Raw genomic sequence first — 13742 nt, 5'->3', positions numbered from 1 at the left:
CAGGACACAACTTACAACCCTTTCCCTGAGGGCTGTGGGAGGGAGGGATTTTCATCCTTAAAGAACTAATTTCCAAAACTTTCAACTACGTTGAATGTAATGGCTATCTAAAAATTTTGATTGATGTGTTTGGGGAAAAGGTGGGCGTGAGACGGGGATTAGTTGCCCTCAAATCAATTTCGACTATTAGAAAAGGGCACTAGCCCTTTGAATTTCCAATCGAATGAGCCCTTTTTAAAGTTTCTACGACATAGATTTCAATAAAAACCTTATATTCCCCCAGGGTATAACTTATAACCTTTACCCTGAAAACTGTGGGGGGGGGGAGTGATCTTCTCAAAGGTATAATTTCTACAACTTTCAACTGCGTTGAACAAAATAGCTATCTCAAAATTTTGATTGGATGTGCTTGGGGAAATGGTGGGCGTGGAAGGGGTGTTAGTTCCTTCCAATCACTTTCGACTATTAAAAAGGGCACTAGCCATTTCAATTTCTAATCGAATGAGCCCTTTTTGAGGTTTCTACGACAACACTTTCTATAAAAAACTTATATGCCCACAGGGCGTAACTTACAAACCTTGCCCTGAGGGCTTTGGGGGGTTGTCATCCACAAAGACCTAATTTCCAGAACTTTCAACTCCGTTGAACAAAACGGCTATCTCAAAATTTTTTTGGATGTGTTTCGGGAAAAGGTGGTTGTGAGAAGGGGGTTAGTTGCCCTCCAATCACTTTCGACTATTAAAAAGGGCACTAGCCCTTTGAATTTCCAATCGAATGATCCTTTTTTGATGTTTCTACGACAACGCTTTCTATAAAAACCTTATATGCCCCCACGGCATAACTTACAACCCTTGCCCTGAGGGCTGTGGGGGAGTGTCCTCATCAAAAACATAATTTCTATTTGGAAATCAACTACGCTGAACAAAATGGATATCTCGAAATTTTGATTGGATGTATTGCAGGAAATGGTGGGCGTGGAAGGGGCGTTAGTTGCCTTACAATCACTTTTGATTATTAAAATGGGCACAAGCCACTCCAATTTCCAATTGAATGAGCCCTTTTCGAAGTTTCTACGACTTCTTCGATACAAAGTGCCCTGGTCTAAAGGAAAAAAATAATAAATAATATATTGTTCCAACATCGGTCTTATATGCCCCCAGGGCATAACTTAAAATCCTTGGCATGAGAGCCGTGGGGGAGTGTCCTCCTCAAAAACAATTTTCTATCGGGAAATCAACTACCTGAAGAAAATGGCTATCTGAAAATTTTGATTGAATGTGTTTGGGAAAATGGTGGGCGCATAAGGGGTGTATGTTACTTTGATGACGCTGTTTGATATTAAAAAACGCACACGCTCTTCCAATACAATGAGCACTTTTTGTAGCTTTCATGACCACTCATTTAATACGACACATACTTGTCTAAAACCAAGCAAAAAATAAATAAATAATACACTGTAACAACATAGTTCTTTACTTAGGCAGCGAGATTTTTCTGCCTATGATAATGTCTTTGTTTTGATACTTTGTTACTTTGATATTAACATTTTGATACTAATTTTGGTGCTTTGATGTTGAAAAAATATGAAATGTGGAATGTTGAAAAACTTAAAATTTTGGCAAGCAACAACAAAATGAAATCTTTTTTTTTCGAAAAACTTTTTTAAAAGATAGGTAAAGGCCGTAATAAACTTAAGATCAGCAGAAACAAATTCTTATAGTAATTCCAAGTCAAAACGAACAGAAATTACTATTAAACAATAAAGGAAAGCCTAAGCGAACAGAAATAGAATAAACAATCATAGCAAACAAATATACAACAAATACTGATATAAATGAATAAATGAATCTTAAGATTAGTAAAACTTAAATTCAAAATGCAAATCAAGCTAAAAACGAACAAAAATCAATGCTAACAAGAGATTGGCTATTGCCCCCCTCCCTAACTGTTATAGACTAAAACCTACTGGGTAACTGGGGCTATACTGAAAACTACCATGTCTTCAATAGTCTTGTAAAAAACTAATAAATATAAACTGAATATTTGATAAATAATTATATTAATTTCTGAAAACTCACCAGTTCAAAATTTTATTTCAGTGCAATTATTATTTTTATTTTCAATGTTGTAATAAGTAGAAATAAAAATATTTGTATAATATTTAATAATAAAAAAATTTAAATTATTAAATATTCAAATAAAAAAATTATAGTATAATAAAAAATTTAATTCGTTTTCCAATAAAATTTGTTTCCTAATGAGTCTAGACAGTAGCCAAACTCATGTTTCTATTGAAAACTATTTCTGTCTTGATGAGTCATATAAAGAATTAATTAAATTAAATATTTGATATTAATTGCTGAAAACTCATCAGTTCAAAATTTAATTTTACTCTAATTTTATTTTTATTTTCAATGTTGTAATAAGTACAAAAGGAGATATTTGTAAGAGAATTAGTTATCAGCAAAGCACCAATGACACAGTAGGCTTTTAGACTTTGACAGTTCGGGAAGGGGCAGTAGCCAAACTCTGGTTTGTAGTAATGTTAGTTCGTTTTGAGCTTGATTTGGAGTTTCACATTAGATTTCACTCTTTTTTAGATTTATTTATTCATTTATGTTCGTACCTGTTGTATGGTTGTTTGCTACGATTGTTTATTTCATTCCTGTTCGTTTTGGCTTTCATTTATTCTTCAATAGTAATTTCTGGTCGTTTTGATCTTGAATTATTGTAAAGGAATTTCTTTCTGCTAATCTAAGTATAAGTTTAATATGGTTTTATTATAATTTTAATAAGTATAAGTTTTATATATAGTATAAGTTTCATATAATAAGCTAAATATAAGTTTAATATGGCCTTTAATTTTCTGTGGAAGACTTGTTTTTCAAAAAGTTTCTTTTAATTAAAAAGTAATGACTTACATAGTCAACTTAAAAATTAATTAAAAACACGTATGAAACGGTTTTAGGAGGCGTAATAAATAAAACCAAAACCGCTTAAATTATTATTTTTCTGAAGAGCCAAAAATAGATAATTGACTAAACCTGAAGTTGTAGGTGAAAACAGTTATAAACCAGTAACACAAACAAAAAAGACAAAAACTACTTACGTACTAGTCTTTCCTTGACACTGCATTTGTTAGGTCTTAAAAGAATCAATGGCTGCTTGAACTTTTTGAGTAGTTTTCTATTAAGGACGTTCTTGATGCTGGAATACAGAACGAGTAACTAGACGTAACTTAAAACATTCTAAGCTGAGCCAGCCTTTACTCTGGGAAGACCTTTTCAACCAAAAAACAGACACTTTTATGATCTTTTAGCCTATTTATCTACTTTTTTATTATATTAATGAAGCAAACTATAACTTGATTATTATCTACAATTCTTGCAGTGTTATATATTATCACAGGGATTACTCTTACAGGGATAAGAATATTACTGGAAATAATAGTAAACTTCCTCAAGATTGGCACCTCATCTCATAGCGGTAAAAATCATCTTTAAAAAATATACCATAGCCCTACCGGAAGTAGACTTCAACTGAGATCATATTCTGGTAATGAGCGGGCAAACTAAACTCCGAATAAAGGCTTTTTCTGCAAAGGATAAGAAGATTCCAACGATCAGAATTGAGAAACTTAAAGAACTACCCACACGCAGATCTTTCATACACGAAAGACATCCCTGGTTCCGAACTTAAGTCAGCCCATTCGTCAGAAACTACTGACATCTTGGATAGAATTGTCTAGAGGTTGAACAACACACTTCTGTATTCAGACAAGGACATTCTTAGTCACAAATTCAAAGCTGGAACAGTTCAGTGTAGAAATTTTCAAATATTAATAGACTCCATGCTGCCCTTTGATCTTGTATAATAATGGGGTATGACAAGTCCACACATTAAAATACATGTATGACGACTACTGCAGCTAGGTTCCAACCCACGAAAGAGAGAGAGAAATGTGCAACAAATTCGGGTGTGCTGCATACTGTCTCTTCAACTATTTAGTCTGTTTTTGCACGCCAGCCTAACCCTACTATAAAACAAAGTAGGATTTAATATTAGCGGAGTCACCCTAGACACCCAAGCTTATGTTGAGGTTCTTGATAAGCAAACTGAAAGTATAACAAGTTTACATGCCCGTGTTTTATAACATGCAATAATTCCGAAAAGACACAAGTCATAAATACAACAAAACACCCTAACCCATCCCCCGTCCATGTCATAATAAGTGACGAAGTTGTTGAGTCTGTAACTCATTTCCAAGCTCGCTGCCAAAGTAAATTCAGACAACAGTTTCTCTACCGACATAAAAAGAAGACATGTTCTAGAAAGTAAAACCTCCAGGAGGTTGCCCTCCCCCATTAAGAATAAACATTATCAATACACTGGAAGCTAAGACTCTACCATCCCTTAATCGGTCCAGTTTTCTGTATGCTTGCAAGACGTCGACTCTGAAACTAGTAAAACGAAAAAGACTGACATTCAAAACGAAATATCTTGGTCGTATATAATAAACCATGATGAACCATGGCCTTTATAATAAACCATGATAGATTCTCTAACCAAGAACTTCAAGAACAGCGATAGATGGCAGCAACAATACTCTAGAAAAATACGACTACAACAAATTAGGCATCGTGGCCATGTTCATCAGACGGAGAAGTCACAACTACCAAAATTGTTTTCGAAGATTGAGTGCATGACAACCAACGAACTAGCAGACAAAGATAGCGACCAAGGAAGACGACATCATACAACTTTTAAAGAAAGCGGGTGACTGCACATCTTACAAATGGCTGGTACATTAACATGTAAATAAGATGGCACCAATGCGACTCATGACAACGTATGGGATATAAGTAAGAAATAGTAAAATAGGGATAGGTTTTATATCCATAAAAATTGCCTCCTCCTGCCCAATAAATTCTACTTGCCTCCTTCTATGACTGGCCCTGCAAAAACAGCCAATATACTTACAGTTAGTATAACAACATCAATGAAAAGAAATTGAGAATGCACTAGATTAAATCCTTTTAGCTGTGGGTTATTGCAATCATTACTTCTCAATTTCAGACATGTCAACAATGTGATTGTCGTTTCTACTTATAATGGTCCAGTGATTATTTATGGAAGAATTCTTACTGATAATTAAAAATACATAACATCTCTGTATACCACGACAAACCGAACTATTACTACACGAATCATTAGGCCACCAGTATTTTCATAACAAAAGGCTGTGTTGTCCTGCCGTTTTGGCTGTATATTAGGATTTAAAGAAAATACACCGGTATTCTATGTCTCTAGGAACATGGCGACAAGGCCAGAGAACCATACGCAAGGCAGTTTCGGGGCCCTTGTTAAGAGTCAAAAGTGATGAAAGAAAAACCAGCCCCCAATGTCCTTCTTCGCCAAATGCATCAGTTCCAAATCTTTAGCAGGCCATTTTGTTCAAAATAGTTCACAGCTCAAATGACTACGCACTCAGGGTTGACACACCAACCTTCAGTCTCCGGCCAATGGCCACAAGTTAAGTGATTTGCCCGTTGTTAACATATACGGATTTTTATTGAAGAACAGGGCATGTTTGATTGCGGGTATCCAAAAAGGCTTAGGGTATTAAAGTAAAAATTTGAGGAAATATTGAGAGATATTCCGAACAAAATCAAAACGCTATTTGCCCTTGCTGGTTGTAAATAGAGGATTTTAGCAATATCTAAAGAACAACTGAGGGTATTTAGTTGAAATAAAAAGGTATTTTGAGATGTTGAAGAAAGATTTTAGGGTAACCACCCCAACCCCCTTGCTTTTTAGGTGCCCCCTCTGCTAAACCCTGATCGATATTTTCGATTTGTCATTTGTTCAAACGAGTAAAAAGGTCATACAGCTATATTTATAAGAATTCCATGCCCAATTGTCCAAGGATTGTAAATTATGCAATCTGCCCTTTGTTTACATGCAGGATTTATCATTAGAAAGTCGTATGGGGTTGACATGGCCCCCAAAAGCTTGGGAAAGAGATGCCGAACACAATAAAAACCGTGTGAGTTGCTGATTATTAGAAGGACATATCATCAATATCAAAGGAACGGTTGAGGGTATTAAGTAGAAACTTTCAAGAAATACTGAGAAACTATCAGAGGGTAATCAGACGCCCTTATCCGTTTTAGAGGCTCCCTCACCTCATCACTGATCAAAATTTTTAAAAAGCGATTTTGTTCGAAACAGTCAAAGTCTAGTAACTATACCTCCAGGGATGTTATGACCCCCATAACCATCAGGGTATAGACTATAAGTTATGGTATTTGTTATTTTTTACATGTTGGGTGTATCATCAGAAAAAAGGAAAAAATTTTTCTTCTTAGTGAAAAGTGTAAGGGTATTAAGATAAACTATTTTGTGCATTCTATTTATCAAAAAAAAGTATCTGCAATACCATAAAATAGCTGAAGAAATTCAGTTTAAAGTTTCAGAGCATGTTGAGAAAGATATTAAAGTGGTTGGAGGGCAATCACTCCCTCTGTCCTTCACTTTTTAGCTGCCCTTCACTTTTTAGCTGCCCTTTTTCCAAAAATATCTGGTCGAAATTTTGAAACAGCCATTTAGTTCAAAATAATTGATGGTTCAATAACTATAACTCCAGGGAGGACTTAACCCCCACAGCACCTGGGACAAGTATTGTAATTTACATAAGTGGCCCATTGTTTAAATACAAGGTTGGTTTTAGGGGAAAGGTGGCATGTTTTGTCCTGGGTCTCCAAAAAGGCTAAGAATATTAAGGTAAAACTTCTAGAAAATGTCGAGGGGGATGTAAAACAAAATCGAAACATTATATACAGGAGGGTTTTTAAAAGGAAATAACAACAATATCAAAGGAATGGCTAAAGGTGTTAAGTAGATACTTTAAAGCCATGTCAAAAAGGAACAAAGGGCAGCCACTCCCCCTCCCATTTGCCCATTTACATTCTTTCTTTGAAACTGATAGAGATCTTAAAAAGCTACTTAATTCAAAATAATCACAACGTCTAATAACTAAGCCATTGGGGATGTCAGGCCCCCACAGCCCCCGGGACAAGGAATCTAAATTATGTGATTTGTCCATTCTTTACATAAAGAATTTGTCATTAGTAAAGCGAGAATGTTTGATCCTGGATGTGTCCACAAGGGCTAAGGGCATTGAGAAAAAATTTCAGTAAATGTTGAAGCTTATGTTGAGCGAATTAAAATAAAACTATATGTAGCCAAGTTATCAAAATTTATGTCTGCAAAATCTTAGGAACTGACAAGGTTATTAATTTGAAACTTTCAGGGCAGCTACTACTACTACTATTATTACTACTATTGCGTAAATACAAACAACAAGTAGAAACAACAGAGAATTTAATCATAATACAGTGGAAATTTACCCTAAATGATTGTTTTGACCCTATATCCAAGGTCCGTCCTCTCCAAAACAAATGAAAAATATATCGGAAATTCACATTAAAATACGACCATTAAAACTAAAATCTTTTAGTCCTAGTATCTTTACTTCAGGGAAGCTCAACCAGGACTGATACATCAAGTGAGGTGAAAGAAGGCATCACTGTCCTGAGGTGGAAATATTCATTAAGGGTAAAGTTTCCACTGTCTTACGAAAAATTCCTTGTTGTTTGAATTTATGATGGCAAGGCAGTGTGGTCTTCGTCACAACTATTGCGGCTGCAAATGAGAGTGGTTGTAACTGCAACTGTGAATACTTCCAACAACGACAACTAGCAACTGCTTTCAACTACTACTACATCTATTTGTAATTACTTTCAGGGAATGTTGAGGGGGATGCTGAACTCTGAAACTTTAATGCTGAAAAAAAAAATCACTTTGATGATGAAAATTTTGATGTTGAAAAAAAAAAAATAGGTTGAAATGGAAAAACTTCAGACTTTGCCGATCAGAAACGAAAAAACAAAAACAATTTTCCGATAAAGAAGTTTTCAAAGAAAAATAAAGAGCAACAATAAACTAACGAACAGCAAAAATAAATTCCTATAATAACTTAAACTCAAAAGGACCAGAAATTACTATTAAAGAATAAATGAGACCCAAAAATACAGAAATTAAATAGAAATCATAACAAGCAAACATATAACTAACAGGTACTATCACAAATAAAAAAATAAATCTTAAGAAACGAGCAAAACTTAAATGGAATATTCAAATCAAACTTAAAATGAAAAAAAAAACATTCGAAAGAGTCTAGCTACCTTCCCCTCGCGTAACTGTAAGTCTAGAGCATACTGCGTCATTTGTGCTTTACTGAAAATATTTTAATAGATATATTGTAAATTATATTACAAATATTAGTTTTTGTACTTACCCCACTAAATATAAAAATAAAATTGCAGCGAAATACAATCTTGAATTGCTGAGCTTTCAGCAATTAATGTCATTGTATATCAAATATTCAGTTTAATTTCAGTAGTTCTTTCAAACGACTGTTCAAGACAAATAGTTTTCAATAAAATGCAAATGAATGAGAAAGGTTTAGACTCTTAGTTAAGGGAGAGGGCAGTAGCCAAACTCTCTCTTGTAGTGATTTTGTTAATCTTAAGTTTGATCTGAACACTCAATTTAAGTTTTGATTGTTTTGCGATTTATTTTTTCATTTATATTTGTACCTGTTGTATGTTTGTCTGCTATGATTGTTTATCTAATTTCTGTTCGTTCTGGGTTTCGTTTATTCTTTAATCGTAAGTTCTGATAGTTGTGAGTTTGAATTATTATAAGAATTCATTTGCGCGGGTTCTTAGTTTAATAAGGTTCTTTAAAATTCTTTGAAAACATCTTTTTTGGAGTTTCTTTAATTATTCAAAGAAAAAAACTCAACCCCCGTGCGACTCAACCCCATTTAACTAAACCCCCGTACAACTGAACCACCGTGCAACTGGACCACCATGCAACTTAATCACCATGCAACTGAACCACCGTGCAACTGAACCCCCATGCAACTGAACCCTTGTATAACTTAACACTCGTGCATCTCAACCACCGTACTTACATTGGGCAAAACACAAGTAAGAATCTTTACGTGTTCAACCTTGAAGGAATTGTTTGCTTTTTAAAGTCATAATATAAATTACTGTCAAGATGATTAATAAAAAAGCTCTGTTTTGTTGTCACAAAAACAAAGAGAATTGGACGCCACAAACTTTTTAAGACAGATTTATTTCCCCATTTTTATGTCTGTTAATGGGGGTTCCCTTCGACTTGCCACTGTCTACAGGTTTAGGTGTTGATCCCTCTCCCGTGGAAAAACACCTCACCTGGAAATTACCCCTCGCGGAAAATATGGTCTTCCAAATTGGAATATTCTCGGGAGCCATCTTTGTTTTTTTTTTCTTGGGAGCCATCTTTTTTTTTGGGGAGCCATCTTTGTTTTTTTTTTTGGGAGCTATCTTTGTTTTTTTTTTTCGTTGGGAGCATTTTGTCAATTAGCACCCCATTCCTAACTTCTCTCACTAGGTTGAAATTAATTTTTATCATTTTTAATATAAAAGTTTCTTATATCATTACAATAATTTAGTTAACAAACTTTATATTCGAGTATTTCAGAGAAAATATATTTCGTAGGTTTCAGAAGAATAGTTAAAAGGATTATTTTCAAGAAGGTGATTTTGTTGTGTTTTTTTTTTCTTGGGAGCCATCTTTGTTTTTTTTTTCTTGGGAGCCATCTTTGTTTTTTTTTTCTTGGGAGCCATCTTTGTTTGTTTTTTCTTGGGAGCCATCTTTGTTTTTTTTTTTTATTTTGGAGCATTTTTTCAATTAGCACCCCAGAGGATATGCTTTCTTGAATACCGTTCAAAATTCCTAATTTCAAAAATACATTAGTCAGAGTATTTGGGTCCCAAAAATGCAAACTAAAGATGGCAGACATGTAAGATAAAAATCCTGGTATGTTATTTTTAGTTAAATAATCATATGAATAAATGTGTGTCGAAAGTTATTCTTCAAAGCAAGTTTTAAGATAATACAGACACTAAAATAACATCGATTCTCCTTTGTTTTAGTGAAGATTTCTTCTCGTTGAAAGTCAAATCGATCTCAGAAGGATAGCACCGTATATAACTTCTTTGTCTTAGAGATAACTATTCACCACCACCCCCTCCAAAAAGGCCAACAGATTAAAGTTTTACCTACATTACCAAATTAGTTTTTAACTAAATTAAACAAAGGTAAAGACAAAAGAAGGTTCGATTACTATTTAACTTTAATAAGTTACCTCTATCTTTTGTAAATATTAAATTACGTTCAACCAAAAAAACAAACATTCAGTGGCAGCATGTAGACACTTAATCACTTCAAATTCTTAGGGAAAAAAATTAAACTTGGATATTCTATAAAGGTATTCAGGTGTGTAATCCATCCTGGGATGATAATCATTATATGGAGAATTTCCACTTTCTTCTTAATTACCATCTATTTCTAGAAGAGAGCTTTTACTGACCTATCTTGAGGAGGTATGGCGGGGATTGGGATATTTCTATTTGCAATGAAGGTGTGACCAACCATATTAAGTTCTCAAATAAAACTCTGTTTGTTTATTCCAATTTTAAAGCCCTGTGGATGTGTCTTGATAAAAATTAATTTAAAAAACAAGTTTTTTCAACTGAAAGTAAGAAGCAACATTAAAACTTAAACAAACAGAAATCAATACGTATATGAAGGGGATTAACTTATCCTCAAAACATCGCTCTTTACACTAAAGTTTTTTAATACTTTTGAAAAAAGCTTCTTATTGTTCCAATTAAACACTTGCGTTCCTGGAGTCGTTTTTAAAGAATTTGGACACAATTCAAACTTTAGCATAAAAAGCGAGGAATCAAGGAGGGGACAACCCTCTTCATATAAATAAAATTTCTGTTCATTTTAAATTGCAATGTTGTACATTAGTTTCAGCTCAAAAAACTTGTTTTTTTTATAATTTTCCTATCGTTCTTCAAATAGTCCCAGGATATCTGGCCCCACCTCCAAGAAGAAATAACCTCCCCATGGATATATCCTCTAGAAAATTCAATCCCGGAAAAAATTTACCCAGGACAATTACCCTTAACAACTAAAATTAGACGGAAAAGAGAAAGCAAGAAATGGCCATAAAAGAACTTTGTATATGAATTCTGTCGAATTCCCCCAGAGCACAATTTACTCTGACAAGTTCACCCCCTGGAAAACTTCCATCTCCATGGAAAGCTCCCCCATGAAAAAAAAACAGCAGAAAATTCGTCTTCCCATCCTAAAATGTATGCATGCTTTCCAATAACAAATACTCTGCGTAAACAATGGGCAATTTTTGAAACTTAGACCTTTCCCCTAGGACTTTGGGGGGGGGGGCGATGTTATATAAAAGGCATAGTGATATGGCCTGTAAACGATGATGAAGAAAATGGCTATCTTAAAAATTTAGTCGGACGATTTTAGGGATAAAAAAAGTGGGGAGGGGGCCTAGTTTCCCTCCAATCTCTTTGGTCAATTATAAAGGGCACTAGAACTTCTGTTCGAATGAGACCTCTCACGATATTCTAGAACCACTCGGTCGATACCCTGAAAAAAAAATAAACACAGACCCGTGATCTTTCTTCATTCTCAGGCTTGTAACCTTTGATGGGTAAGACTAAACTTAATGAAATTTATATATTTGAAATCATCTTAAAAATCCGATTATTTTTATATATCTATTGGTATCAAAATTCCATTTTTTTTTGTTTCGGTTACTATCGCTCCTTACTTACAGTTCTTTACCACGAACTGTCTGAAAAAATTTTGACTGTCAAAGTTACAACTGATGGACTATTCTGTATAATAAATTAAATTGTGAATATTAAAATGTTTTTTATTGACCAGTAAGATAGGGAAGAGAAAGATATTGTAAGAAGACAATCCCTGAAGATTATATATTGTTAAATGCGTGAATTCTTTAACCTTAAACAATACAAATGAATATGCGATATTAGCGTAGATGCAACACCAAAAATTGTAAGATCCGAATTTCCAATTGTGCTCAAACAAAACATTATTGGTTTTCCCTATAAAGAGTTTTTCTACAAGGATTTGAGCCCAGCTATGATATAATATTTAGAAAATATGACATCAATGCTCGGCGCCAATTTCTTACCTAGCAAAAATATGGGGCCGAGGGTCCAAGCCTCGCTTATGGAAGATGCTCCTGGCTATTAAAGTAAGTATTTTGAAGAAACAACAGGAAAACGTGAAGGCATTGAAAGAGTATTTCTTTAATAATATTCTGGCAATCTTTCCTTTAGGCTAGATTATCATTCTCCTTGATTTTCCATCTTGACAAATCTTCCAAAAAAAAGATTTTTAAACAAATCCCAACTCTAGCATGAAAAGGCAAGTAAATAAAATAGTAAGAGTATACTAAATTAGAAAACTTACCCGAGCTCTGCTAATTTTCAATTTTATCCTAAGATCAATAACAAGAACTGTCTTCTTCTTAACATTAAATAAAAAAAAAACAAGTTTTCTAAACTGAAAGTAAGGAGCGACATTAAAACTTAAAACGAACAAATTATTCCGTATATGAAAGGGGTTGTCCCCTCCTCAACGCCTCGCTCTTTACGCTAAATTTTTTTATTTTTTTAAAAAATAAATTTGTTATACAGAGTCAAACTTTATCGTAAAGAGCGAGGCGTTGAGGAGGGGACAGCCCCGTTCATATACGGAATAATTTTTGTTCGTTTTCAGTTTTAATGTCGCTCCTTACTTTCAGTTTAAAAAACTTGTTTTTTTTATTTAATTTCTGATCGTTTTTTAGTTAATGCAGCTTTTTTTTGCATAAAAATTTTACTTTTCTTTTGCTAAATGGATGTCTTTACAAATTAACTTACGTAACTAACTTCTATATTCGTATATTTTTCTTCTGGCAAAAAATACAAAGTTGCAGATTTTTGCAGATATGAGCTTGAAACCTATGTAATAGGGTTTTCTGATACGCTGAATTCTGACGGTGTGATTTTCATTAAAATTCTTTCACTTGTAGGGGATGTTTCCCACCTCTTTGAAAAATCGAGTAAATTTTCTCAGGCCTGTAGCCTTTGATGAGTAATACTAAACTTAATAAAATTTATATATTTAGGATCAGCATTATAAACACATTCTTTTGATACATTTATTGACATCAAACTTCCGTTTTTAAAAATTTCGATTACTATTGAGCCGTATCGCTTGTTTTTTTATTGTTTTTTTATTACGTATATGAAGGGGTTCTCCCCTTAGTCAATACCACGCTCTTTACTTTAAAAGTTAAAAAAACTTTTGATTCAAAAACCCCTGAATCACAAAGGCCGTTTAATTAGAATAGATAGCTCTTTTGAAAGCACTAAAAAAAACTGTAGCGTAAAGAGCGAGGTTTTGACTTGGGGGAGAACCCCCTCACATACGTTATAATTTCTGTTAGTTTTAAGTTCTAATATTCCTTCTTACATTTCAGTTGAAAAAACTTGTTTTTCTTATTTAATTTCTGATCGTCTAATGATTGATTTAATTTCTAATGCTTGGAAATCCGGCACCCCCTTCATAGAAATGTCTCTTACCCCAAAGAAACATCCTCCACGGAAATATTCTCCAGAGTAACCCCCTCCTCTAGCCCCCCCCCCCCTCCAGAAAAAATCCTTCCTGAAAATGGTTGTATACTTCCCAATAACCAATAAATAATGCTGGCAAGTCCAGCGCTCCCTTCATGGCAA

The 13742-nt window shown here is 34.0% G+C and overlaps 1 long non-coding RNA gene across 4 annotated transcripts in view; it reads right to left on the bottom strand.

Moving 5' to 3' along the window:
* Positions 1–13742, bottom strand: part of LOC148946314 (uncharacterized) — a 76825-nt gene that overhangs the window by 41137 nt on the left and 21946 nt on the right. The window contains exon 3 of one of the 4 annotated variants that reach the window (XR_016142618.1): positions 3110–3207. The exons of 2 other annotated variants lie outside the window; for them this stretch is intronic. This is a non-coding gene — a long non-coding RNA (uncharacterized LOC148946314). The remainder of the gene's footprint in view (positions 1–3109; positions 3208–13742) is intronic. One more of the 4 variants, XR_016142619.1, reaches the window with a different exon arrangement.

The sequence above is a fragment of the Artemia sp. Qi Xiang Cuo genome, chromosome 12 (genome assembly GCF_049724085.1).
Source record: "Artemia sp. Qi Xiang Cuo chromosome 12, ASM4972408v1, whole genome shotgun sequence".
Lineage (NCBI taxonomy): Eukaryota > Metazoa > Arthropoda > Branchiopoda > Anostraca > Artemiidae > Artemia > Artemia sp. Qi Xiang Cuo.
This window is presented reverse-complemented; position numbering and strand designations above follow the sequence as displayed.